The sequence below is a fragment of the Episyrphus balteatus genome, chromosome 3 (genome assembly GCF_945859705.1).
Source record: "Episyrphus balteatus chromosome 3, idEpiBalt1.1, whole genome shotgun sequence".
NCBI classification, from domain to species: domain Eukaryota; kingdom Metazoa; phylum Arthropoda; class Insecta; order Diptera; family Syrphidae; genus Episyrphus; species Episyrphus balteatus.
The window spans coordinates 68,861,839-68,873,479 of NC_079136.1; the positions used below are offsets into that span (position 1 = coordinate 68,861,839).

Genomic DNA, 11,641 nt, shown 5'->3' on the forward strand with positions numbered 1-11,641 from the left:
TGATGCGATTGTAAACTAAAAATTATACAACAGTATTATTATTTTTTTTAAGAATGGTAATACTAAAGAAACGATAAATGTCTTTTCCCAATGGGCTTATAACCACGGTTGCCACTCGCATAAAAAATTTCCTACCAAAGTTTCCAAAAAAACCTACCAATTCAAAGAAAAACCTACCCATCGAAAATTTTCGATTTTAAGATAATACATTCTTGTTAAAAAAAACAACAGCAATTTCCTACTGATATTTTATTTAAAAAAATAAAAACATACATTTTTTTTTTTTACATTGTATAGATGAAGGACATAGGCCAGATTTTAATAACGTAGACATTTTACAAACAGAGAAACACTATAGTAAAAAAATGTTGCTAGAAATGTTACATATTTTAGATACAGATAATACTGTTAATAGGAGATCAGATTGTGAGGGACTTAGCAATATTTATAGTCAGTTTGTCCAAAGAAATATGTTATATTAGATTTTATCAACATTTTTAACTTGAATTTTTAGATAGGATTTGTTTTTGTTTTCTTATCAAATTTTTGAATTTCTTATCAAATAGAAATTTTTAATTTGATTGTTTTGAAATTTCAATAATGTGAAACGTCTTTTTCAAGATATTCTATTATTGAATTTTAAAATATCTTTGATACAAAAAGCTAAACAGTTTTTGAAAAACCACTTTTGTTAAACCTTAAGAGGTTAAAAAGTTTTTAATATTGTAAGTATAGATATTTTAGTTTGGTTTAATATATTTAAGATTTTTATTTAAATAGAGTCCTGAAGAAGGGTATATCCATACCCGAAACGTCGACTGATAGAGAAAAGAACTAACTCAAGAAAAGACCTATAGCCCACAAACAATAGTATATTTTATTTTACTAAAAAGGTCACGTAAGAAGGAATATTTATTAATACTAATTCACAGTTCGTTTTTTGACGTGATAACGTCTTATAAATCGATGAACCATGGTAGCCACCACAAAACGTGACGCCATTTTCTAACATTGCACTCTCGCACTTTCGCCAGTGCGGCAAAAATTTCAATTCAAAATTAAAAATAAACTATTTTAGATACAAAAATCTTCTATAGCTTATTTGAAAGATAATAACCTAAAGCTCAATCCAAATGAAGGATTTTTAAAAATTCCGTCATTTAATAGGGTAAACAGGGGTGATTGGAACAGACATTTTAAAATAAAGTAGATTTCGATATTTTTGTGATGGTGCGAAGCAGGAAGTAGATTTTAATTTTTTTTTGAAAAAAAGAAGTAGATCTACTTCAATTGAAGTAAAGTGGTACCACTGATGAGGATACTGCGTTTACATACATTAGTTAATATTATTACTCTCGGTTTAGATGGGCACATTTGTTTGGCACAAATATTTTGGGTAGATTTGACATAATTACAATTTTTGTTTGTCAATTATTAAAAATAAAATTATTTTAGAGAAAGAACTTGGAAAAACCTACCAAATTGACTTCAAACCTACCAACCTACCCAAGGTGAAAAAACCTACCCAGTTTGGTAGGATCCTACCCACTCCGGCAACCGTGCTTATAACGTTATACCTAGCTTGTTTTTAATGATGCGCCTTATTTGGATGCTTTTCATGATATCTTTGAACTTAGATGGAACTCAGAGAGAGAGAGAGGTATTGGCATTTAAGTATTTGTATTAATTATTGTGAGGGGCAAGCAACCGAGTTTATTTTTGTTTTGATTTTTATTCCTTAATCAGCCTTATTCTGCATTGCAATATTTTGGAAAAGACTAAGCCTAAAACTAAATTGATTTTGATTTAAAGTATTTTTTAATCGTGGATTATACTAGTAAAAATGTGTGGTGATAAATGATACCGGATATGTCCCTCCGGAAGGGTAATATAATTTAGTCAAATAATTTTATTAATTCTACTCCTAAGCCAGAAGCTACATATATGCAATCCCCTAAGATCGACGCAAAGATTCTCGTGAGAACTTTTACGTCGATTCAACATTGGAAAAGAAGATACCTATACTTTATACTAAGAACAGTCTGTATAAACAGAGTCTGCGCAACATAATTTCTTTAAGAAACGGAATCATTTATATTGACTTCGGAGTTGGAGCATAGTGCTTGGCAGCACCACAAAGCCACTTGGTTGCCCTCTGGAGGTTGTATATATAGGTCAAAATCGTGAAGGTGGGAATTTTCGATGACCGAATTATTAAAAAATCAACTTTGTTTTATAATAAAAATTTCATGCTCAAATGTTCGCTTTAGCCATAATTTGTCGATTAATGAACGGGCAGAGCACAAAAATGTATATTTTTCAATTTACCGCAAAACCCCAAAAGTTAGTAGATACTAGAAAAACTTTCCTCGAAATGGTGGTGATCTGTTCAAAACGATTTTAAGGATCTAGAAATAGTATCAATGTGAATGATACATATATTATTATATAAAGATATTGGGTCTTAAATAAATCAAATAAAACTTTATTTCTTGGGGCAGAGACCGATTTCTAAAAAAAATGCTTATATGCACGTCCGAAACACTTAAGCCTAAGTAATTTTTTCTTTTGTTTTTTTTTTTGTAACTTTTTTGATAAAAGTGTATATTGCTGCCATACTTCGATAGGATACTGAGTAAAAAAATAACTAAAAAATGCAAAATTATGAGTGTAAGACTACATTATTTATTTAGATTCTAAGAGCGTTCCCGGAAATGACGTTTTGACCATAATTTATTTTTATTTTTTATGTCACGAAACGAAATATTTTTGAGATTATATTGTAGTTGTCTCGATTTTTGATCATATCACAAAAAAAAAAAATAAAATTTCAATCTAACTATACCCCAAAACAAGCGTTCCCGGAATGGCGGTTAATTGATGTACGCCACTTAAAAATGAAACTACAGTACCTTGCCATATTATTAGGCCCAAGCGAAAAAAAATACAATTTTTCGGTTCAGTTTTTGCTCAGTTTTTAAAGTTTTTGTCGAAATATCTTGATTTTTTTTGTCTAATTTACTTGCGCATATTATGTAGAAACGGATTGACTTCAAAAAAGTTTAAAAATTCATACTTTTTGATAAAAATAACGTACAAAAGGGGATAAGCTCCAAAAAACGTACCCTGTGGAATTCACGCCCGGATAATTACCAAACCGGTCCAATACTTAATTTCTTGTACCGGGGAATAACGTGACATTCTAAATTGTATGGCAAGGACCCAATCTTGGATAAATATAGAAGATTCGAGGTTCGAGCCTATTCCGAAATCGTAGAATCAAAACGTTCCCAAGCTCCTTCCTGTGTTGGTCTGCAGTTATGGCGTTTTCCACAATATACAAAGAACTTCATCCTATCCCTGAGATAGTACAACAGCCAATAATGACCAGAGGATGTTTTTTTATTGGAATAATGTACTTTGAATAGCTGTGCTCGTCTGGTCTTATAAAAAATAAAAAAAAACTACCCCAAATCTAAGAACATTTTTTACTTTCCAGACGATCAGAGCTTCTATATTTATGCAAGATTGGGTCCTTGCCATAAAGTTAAGAATGTCACGTTATTCCTCGGTACAAGAAATTAAGTATTGGACCGGTCTGGTAATTATCCGGGTGTGAATTCCACAGGGTACGTTTTTTGGAGCTTATCCCCTTTTGTACGTTATTTTTATCAAAAAGTATGAATTTTTAAACTTTTTTCAAGTCAATTCGTATCTACATGATATGTGCAAGTAAATGGTACAAAAAATTCAAGATATTTCGACAAAAACTTAAAAAACTGAGCAAAAACTGAACCGAAAAATTGTATTTTTTTCGCTTGGGCCTAATAATATGGCAAGGTACTGTAAAACTAGCTTTTTACATACATTTTATATATTTATGTATAAAAATAAGCGTGGAATGATAAATCTATATAAAATCAACTTTAAAAACTCCTTGCAGCACAATTTGTACTTTAGATGATTAAAATATTGATACATTAAGAAAAGTTGGTTTTATGCGTCATTTTTCTTGGGACAACTTTTATTAATGTATGTATAAAAAATAACAAAACTTAATTTTTTTTGTAAGAGATGTACCAATTTATAAAAAGTATTGTGTATAAGTAGTATTAAGAAAAGAAATACTTAAAAATAATTGACTTTAATGTGTTTTTAAGTCATTTGAATATCAGTTTTTGAGTTATGGACATGTTCGGGAACGCTGTTTTTGGGTATATAAGATGCAATAAAAAAGAAATTTTAACTTTTCTAACCGAAACAAATATATTTGTAGGTGCGTGCCTACTATTTTAATTGGTAAATGAGAAAAACAACTTTAAATAAATGTTATTTTGATTTAAAAAAATGCTTGGACATCAAATTTTCCACCTCCATGATTTTGACCCATATGCAACCAAATCGATCATATTGGAGTGGAGAGCCTTTACAAACCTGCAGACAACCACCAGGAGTGCTAAACAAGAAATATTACCACTTGCAGAGTCAATTCCTAAAAAAGTTGGGTTCAACTTTGGATTTGCTACTAAGAAGACTGCCGCCTTATAAAAGCGGCCAAATCGTCTAGGTTTCTTGCATTTACGACGCAAAATGCATGACTTAATAAAATTGAAAGAAAAGAATGATTCTAAATTAATGTGAACATATTTTTTTTAAATCTGTTTATTTCAATAAGAATTCACATAAACTTAAAGAGAAATCTTTTTATTTTTAACAGATGGATTTTAATTTTTTGAGCTATAAAAATCCTTTTTAAATGAATTGAAGTTCACTATTATTTTGTACAGAATTTAAACGGATCATATTTATTTAAGAAATCTTATTATTTCAAGTGGATAAATTTATGAAGAGCATCATCATTTTTAGTACCTTATTTATCTCTGTGTACAATCTCTGTTTAAAATCGCATAAAATTCAGTATTTAAGTGATACATGACCGTGCTGGTTCTTGTTCATTATATTTTTTTTCCTTTTTATCACTTTGTCAATGTCCTCTGGAATTTGAAAGATTAAATAGACTGTGAGTATATAGTATATTTGATAATTTGTATTTACTAGCCTTTCTTGACCTTGAGTATTGCACCAGCAAAGTTAATATTTATCAATTCACATCAATAATTTTAAATATACAGTAAGAATCAATTATTCTATTTGTCCGTATCGAAAGTGAAACATTATTTTATTCACCAATAAAATGAAATCAAATAGCAGCAAGACTATTTTAACAATAAATTCTTCTAATTCATTATGAATAATTGAATTTAAAAAGAGTGAAATTAATAGATACAACACATATTTCATCAATCATTACTTCTTTTATAAGAGGTCGATGTTCTAAAGTAGATAAATGTTAAATTTGCGAAAGTGAGATTCATTGCTTCCTGTCAAAATTTATTTAAACAAAAAAATCCCAATGTGAATCTACATAACGTGTTTTATTTTCTACATTTCTATTAAATCCCTAAACAAAGAAATCAAACAATCATACCCAGTACCAGTAGCCACTTTCGATTCTGGAGGCAGGAGACCTGGATTCATCTAAAGGTTTCTCCAACAAAAACCATATTAATCTGTAAATTGATGGCTTAGTCCGGAATCGTGAGTTTGAATATTTGCAGATTCTCTTTCTTGTTGGTGAGATAAACAAATTGTTTTCAATAAATCTAAAATTATTTTTTGTTTTTGTTTTCAAGCCCATCATGGTTATTTATACAAATTGAAAAGAATTTGTTTTTGCAGAACAAAAAAAAAACAAAAAAAAAAAATCTAAAAATAGCGCTGATATTACAAACTTTCTCAACCTGTTCTTTTTGTATTTGTTGTAAAATAATATTTACTTTATTTTGTATTAAATGTTTTTAAACAACGCAAGAGATCAATAACAAATAATATTTAATATACATATGCTTTGTTTTCGATTAAATATTTGATATTATTCAACAATGGTAAATTTATGTGAAATGTGAAGGTCGATTCTTTGGAATTTCTCCTGAATTTGTTTTGTTTTGTAAATATTTTAATTATTTTAATTTATAGTAAAAACAAATATAAAATATGAAAATGTGTTTGTAATTTTATTAAAACAGGATGGCACAAAAGAGATGTTATTATATGAATTATTGTTATAAATGTATAATATGGACCTCTGAAGAAAAATGTAAACACATTCGAAACGTCTTATCATCTTTATTTCTACTTGTGCTTCTAGCAGGGGCGTACACTCCCTTGGGGCAAGCGGGGCGGTGCCCCGGGGCCCCCACTGGAGACAATGCAGAGAAGGAAACTGTTAGCATAAATTGAGTTACGAAGTAACCAGGGAGACAAATTATGTCATTCAGTGTAATGTATAATGCATTGATAGCCACACAATATATGTATATTGATTTTAAAAAAAGGTTACCTAAGGGGCCCCAAAAAAATAAACTGCTTTTTTAAAAGCTAAAATTAATTTTCAGGGGCCCCAAAATAAAAAAAATAATGTCTGATGATGGAAAATAAAATATGTATTTATTACTTAAGAACAGATGCCCCAAGAACTATCAATTCTAAGCTAAAAAAAAATTTATTTTAGGGGTCTCTAAATATTTAATTTTGGGGGCCCCTAGTACAAGTGTTTACTACTTTTATGAGAGACATTTTAAGTAAGTATAGCAGAGTGCATTACGAAAATATATTAAAACATTAAAATAAACCTAAAAATAAATAAGCCATACAAAAAAAAAAACGTATATCGTATACGTAATTTTTTTTTGTAACTAAGGGGCCCCCATATATCAAAGGGGCCCCAAAATTTAGTCTTACCCTAGAGCCCCGGCGACTCAACGTACGCCACTGGCTTCTAGTAATGCTCATCCGCAGGGAAAGGACCTTATTGACCTAAAGCCTGCACTACATTATGGTTCAAAATACGTTCATCATTTGAATTTTGGTGAATATAGTTGTTCTTTCCGGGTCCTGTCAGAGAGTCAATGGTGAAAATATAAATTCAATAATTTTGGTCTTAATGACTATGGCCGTAACGACCATGCTAAAATACACCTGTAATCAATGTCAATGATTTGTGTTCCTCAAGGTTGCCATCTCGGTCCTCTGATTTTTATTTTAAAAATCAATGATGTTGACTGTGTGGTAAGAGAATCTTCAATCTCTGTTTATGGTGATGATTGAAAAATATACAGATGGAGTAAGCAAAACACCTATTTGACTCGTGTTTTAGATCTTCTGAAGTACCTATACTTTAATTATCTTCGTTGATAACCCACGAATTATGGGTTTGAAAAATAAGAGCTAAATTCGTACAAAAGCATCTAGTTTTATTTTATATTTTTTAAATTGAGCGATGCTTGCGAGTTAGATCAACCGGAGTATGTATTGTAACTCGATGAGAAAGTTGTTTCCATGATCCCTATTTATAAATTTTTCCAGCACCTGTGATCAATTTTGTGACAGTGTTTAAAAAGGTATTTGAAATACCTGATCTAGAGTTCAGAAACCTAGAATATTGCTTAATATTCATACTCAAAATACTTTTGAAATACTCTGCGTAAACTACTTCCAAACCCTGGTTTACAATCACCACTGTCGGTATTTTTACTCAGGAACGGAAATGAGCAATGAGGGTAAAACAGACTTAAATTGAAAAAATAGGAGATTTTACAAATAAAACATGACTTAAATTTCTAATGATTTCTAATTAAAACGCTATTTTTTCGTCAAAATACACTGGAAATAATAAATTTCGTAATATTACGAAAATCGTTTCATACACTACATTTTCGTTGGCCTCAACAAAAATATGTAATTTTTCGTAATATGAAAACCTTCATCAATTAATGAAAACGTTTCATGCACTTTTTCACCCTTTTTAGTGCCAAAAAATCCAATTTAATGAAAAGATTCATCAATTAACGAAAAATTTTTATACTCATTTTAAAGAATAAAAATACGAAAATTTTCCTTATTTTATCAAAGTTTTAATTAAGTAACGAAAAAATTCATTAACTTATGAAATTCAACATTAACTAACGAAAATCTTCATAAGTTTATGAAAATAAATAATTGTCTTATGAAAATTCTTCATATAGGTACTAATGAAATATTACATCAGCTTATGAAAAAATACAGCAGTTAACGAACAAAAATCGTTGCCTTACAAAAAAAACCTAGACTTGGGTGGATTTCTGTTTTAATGATTAAAAACTTAATCTTGCTGGATATAGTTCACATTAGGTTTTTGTTTAAAAATCTATGTAAGTTGAGCTGAATATAAACAATATTTGCGTATTGACAAGGTGTCTCACGATAATTTAACTGATGAGTCCAAGTGAGCTCCACCGGGAAGAAACGCCAATTCTATATATAAATCAATAATTTAACAAGTCAAATTAAATATAGTGCTTATTCTTCTACTTTACTGATTTTAGTAGAATATAGAATTTTTATTATAAACCTAATCTTCTTCTTAAAAATTCAAAATATTATGTTTTTTTTATGGTTAAAAATTTTCAGCGGATTTTATGAATTTCAGGTTTTTTTATGAATGAAAACTTTCGTAGGTTAACGAAAAAATTCGCAACTCTACGAAAAGAATGCAAGTATAATCTACTAAAAAAATAATTAATACAACGAAAAGTTTCGTAAGGTAACGAATATTTTTTCGTAATTTAATTAAAATATTCATAAAATTTACGAAAAAATTCGTTACCTAACGAAAGTTCCTTTTATAAATTAATCAAAAAATACATTAACTAACGAAAAATATCACCGTGGTTTTATGTTAATCGATGAAAAAATTTCGTAAGTTGATGAAAATTAATTAAATTTGGTTCATTGTATCTATTTTTATAGCTGGTACTATTTTTAATACTATTAACTGTGTTAATTTTAAAAAATCAGTTCCATTTAAATTTTTCTTCGTTCAAATTTTGTCATTTAAAACCACAAACAGTTTTAAACTGGTTTTTGAATACTCACAAAAAAGTATAACTCCAAAAATATTATGTCCATCACCGACTTATTAGGAATCATTTCAAAACAAAATAACGGTATTGTCTTTAAGATTATTAAGAAAGACATTACTAGTTGGACATAATAAAATTTATTGGTTTATGTTAAACATATTTAAGAGATTATCTTAATATTTTAAGAGTCAATAACTTTTAATATTCCTATAAATGATTTTATACCTATTTTGGTTTGGTTTTTTTTTTGTTATTATGATTATGAAAATAGCAAAATTGCTCACGCGACGCGATGATCAAAGTGATGCGTAGTATTTATGTATCTTGAGATCTTCGTAATTTATTTAATATTTATCTGTAAATTATGTTAAACATGGTGTTATTTATTTTTTTTTTACATATTTTGGAAGTTTTCTAATAAAATAATAAATATTGTTTGGTATCAGTGGGTTTTGTTTACATTAAAAGATAGTAGATAATTAAAAATAAATAGTGAATCATAGATATTTCTTCTTTAATATTTTTAAGTATGATCAAAAATAATTTTTAATAATAATACATACAAAAATCTAAAACATCGAATTTTAAAATTATTTATTTTTACCCTTTCTTGACCAAAAAAATTATTTTACTCCTTACAAACACCGAATAGACTTAACCACTAAATACATCTAAGCCTACTGACGCTTGGTTCTCGCTTTGTTTATTTAATATCCCTACACCTGATACACAAATCATATAGAAAACCTTGAGAGAAAACCACAAATATACCTTACCAACTAGTTATAAGAAAAAAAAAAAAACCTATTCGAGATCACTACTTAATAGCTCCCTTTCATGACCAGCTGGATCACTGTTTGCCTATTTATCTCCTGCAATTTCAATTTCCTCCGATTTCTCAGGTGATTAAATTACCCATAAAAAAAGGTTTAAGTGCATTTTTACAACTTCAATAATGGCACCCAAGGAATAACATTGCGATTGTAATTTTGGCGCCACTTCCTTTGCAAACACAGAGTCCACCTATCGTCTTCCAGTCATCTTCTCATCTTAATATTGCAAACGAAAGTATATCTCAAGAATTGCAAATCGTCATCAAACGAGATGGTTATTTCATGTCCCTCCATATAACATAGTTGAAAGGAACCTTTGAAACTGAAAATGCAAGACAATAAAACTAGAAACACACGCTCTTGCGTGCACGTTCCACAAGAACGATTCCAGAATTCCCGCAGAAGAAAAACAACTACCCTTTTTACTTGCGTTAATTTATTTTAAATGACAGCCCCGGTCTATGCATCTCTATTAATGTTGTAAAAACGCATTTGAGGTTCTCATCAGCACATTGCGCGCTGATCCTGAAGATACATTAAAATGACCAAGTTAAACTAGCTGGAACAGAAAAACGAAGAGAAAAATGCTTCATCCTCACCATCCACAAGAGAGCCATCATGCCAATATACCAACCATCATGTCCAAGTCAATCTGAGCATTCGGTCAACGGAAACTAATCAAATTGAAATAAATTAGGTATGTGCAACTGCCTTGTCGATCTTTTCCCTGAATCGAGATAGAGCCGCCTTGTCTATTTTAAGAATTGCATACACACACGCGAAGCTATCAACATAAAGTAGGGTTATTCGTCTGAAAGATTTTTCCCGTCTTCTCAGACGGACCCAACGAACGACTGGACAAGATTCTGCTGCGTAAAAATAATACAAAATATCATAAAAATGACTATTTTTGGAATTCTACAGCGCTGGCACAGCGGTAAGGCGACATCGACGCAATAGGCGGCAAGAACAAGATGCGTGCATCTATCGATATAATGCTCCAATCAAAGAATATAATGATGACAATCTGCGACCTTGAAAATGGTTGTCATCATCCATTTGCTGGTAATTGAATGTAATAAAAAGGCAATCAAATCGAATTCTGCCTGAAGGCATATGCCTTTTTCTCATATACAATTTAATTTAAATTGATTTTTGTCAATTTCTTTTTAATTACTTTTTGGTGCTAGGAGTCTCATGAAAAACAAAATTACAAGACTTTTGAAATTATATTGAAGGCTATGAATTAAAAAAATTAACGTTGCAACATGAAATTTTCAAAATTAACCATCTGTCGGCACACTGGTGCGACAAAAATTAAAAGTGGTCACAAAAAAGTGTCTTTAAAAGGGTGAAAATACATTTTTCGAATTCCTCGGAATATTCTACATTCATTTCATATATAATTCTTTATAAAATAGTGAGACCGAAAAAAGTTCTATCGACATGAAAAAGTATAAAAAGTATATTTCGGCCATAGGAAATCCCCAAATTCCTATATGAATGAAACTACTATACTTGAGTTTAAACGTAATTTTAATTTTGTATCTTTAATTGATCGCTTTTTAGCAATTTAGTAATTGGCCTCGATAAACAAAAGAGCTTAGTAGCGAACTTTATTTATTTTTATTTTTGAATTTTTATGCTCTTGCGAAAAATATTACATCAGTGTGTTAAGGATGTTTTCTTTTTAATAAATAAATGTATTAAATAAATAAATTCTTTAATGAATTCTCATTATTTGGTCTTATAAGAGATAAGAAAAAAAACTTTAAATTAAGAGGTTAAGTGTCAAATAGAACAAAAAAAAAATTAGCACTATAATAAATCATCCTCGGAAAATGCTAC

At 29.6% G+C, this 11,641-nt stretch overlaps 1 long non-coding RNA gene across 1 annotated transcript; it reads left to right on the top strand.

Moving 5' to 3' along the window:
* Positions 1-376: 376 nt before the first annotated feature.
* Positions 377-925, top strand: LOC129916777 (uncharacterized). Its single transcript, XR_008772551.1, has 2 exons — positions 377-725; positions 781-925. It is a non-coding gene; the product is annotated as an uncharacterized LOC129916777 (long non-coding RNA).
* The last annotated feature ends 10,716 nt before the right edge of the window (positions 926-11,641 follow it).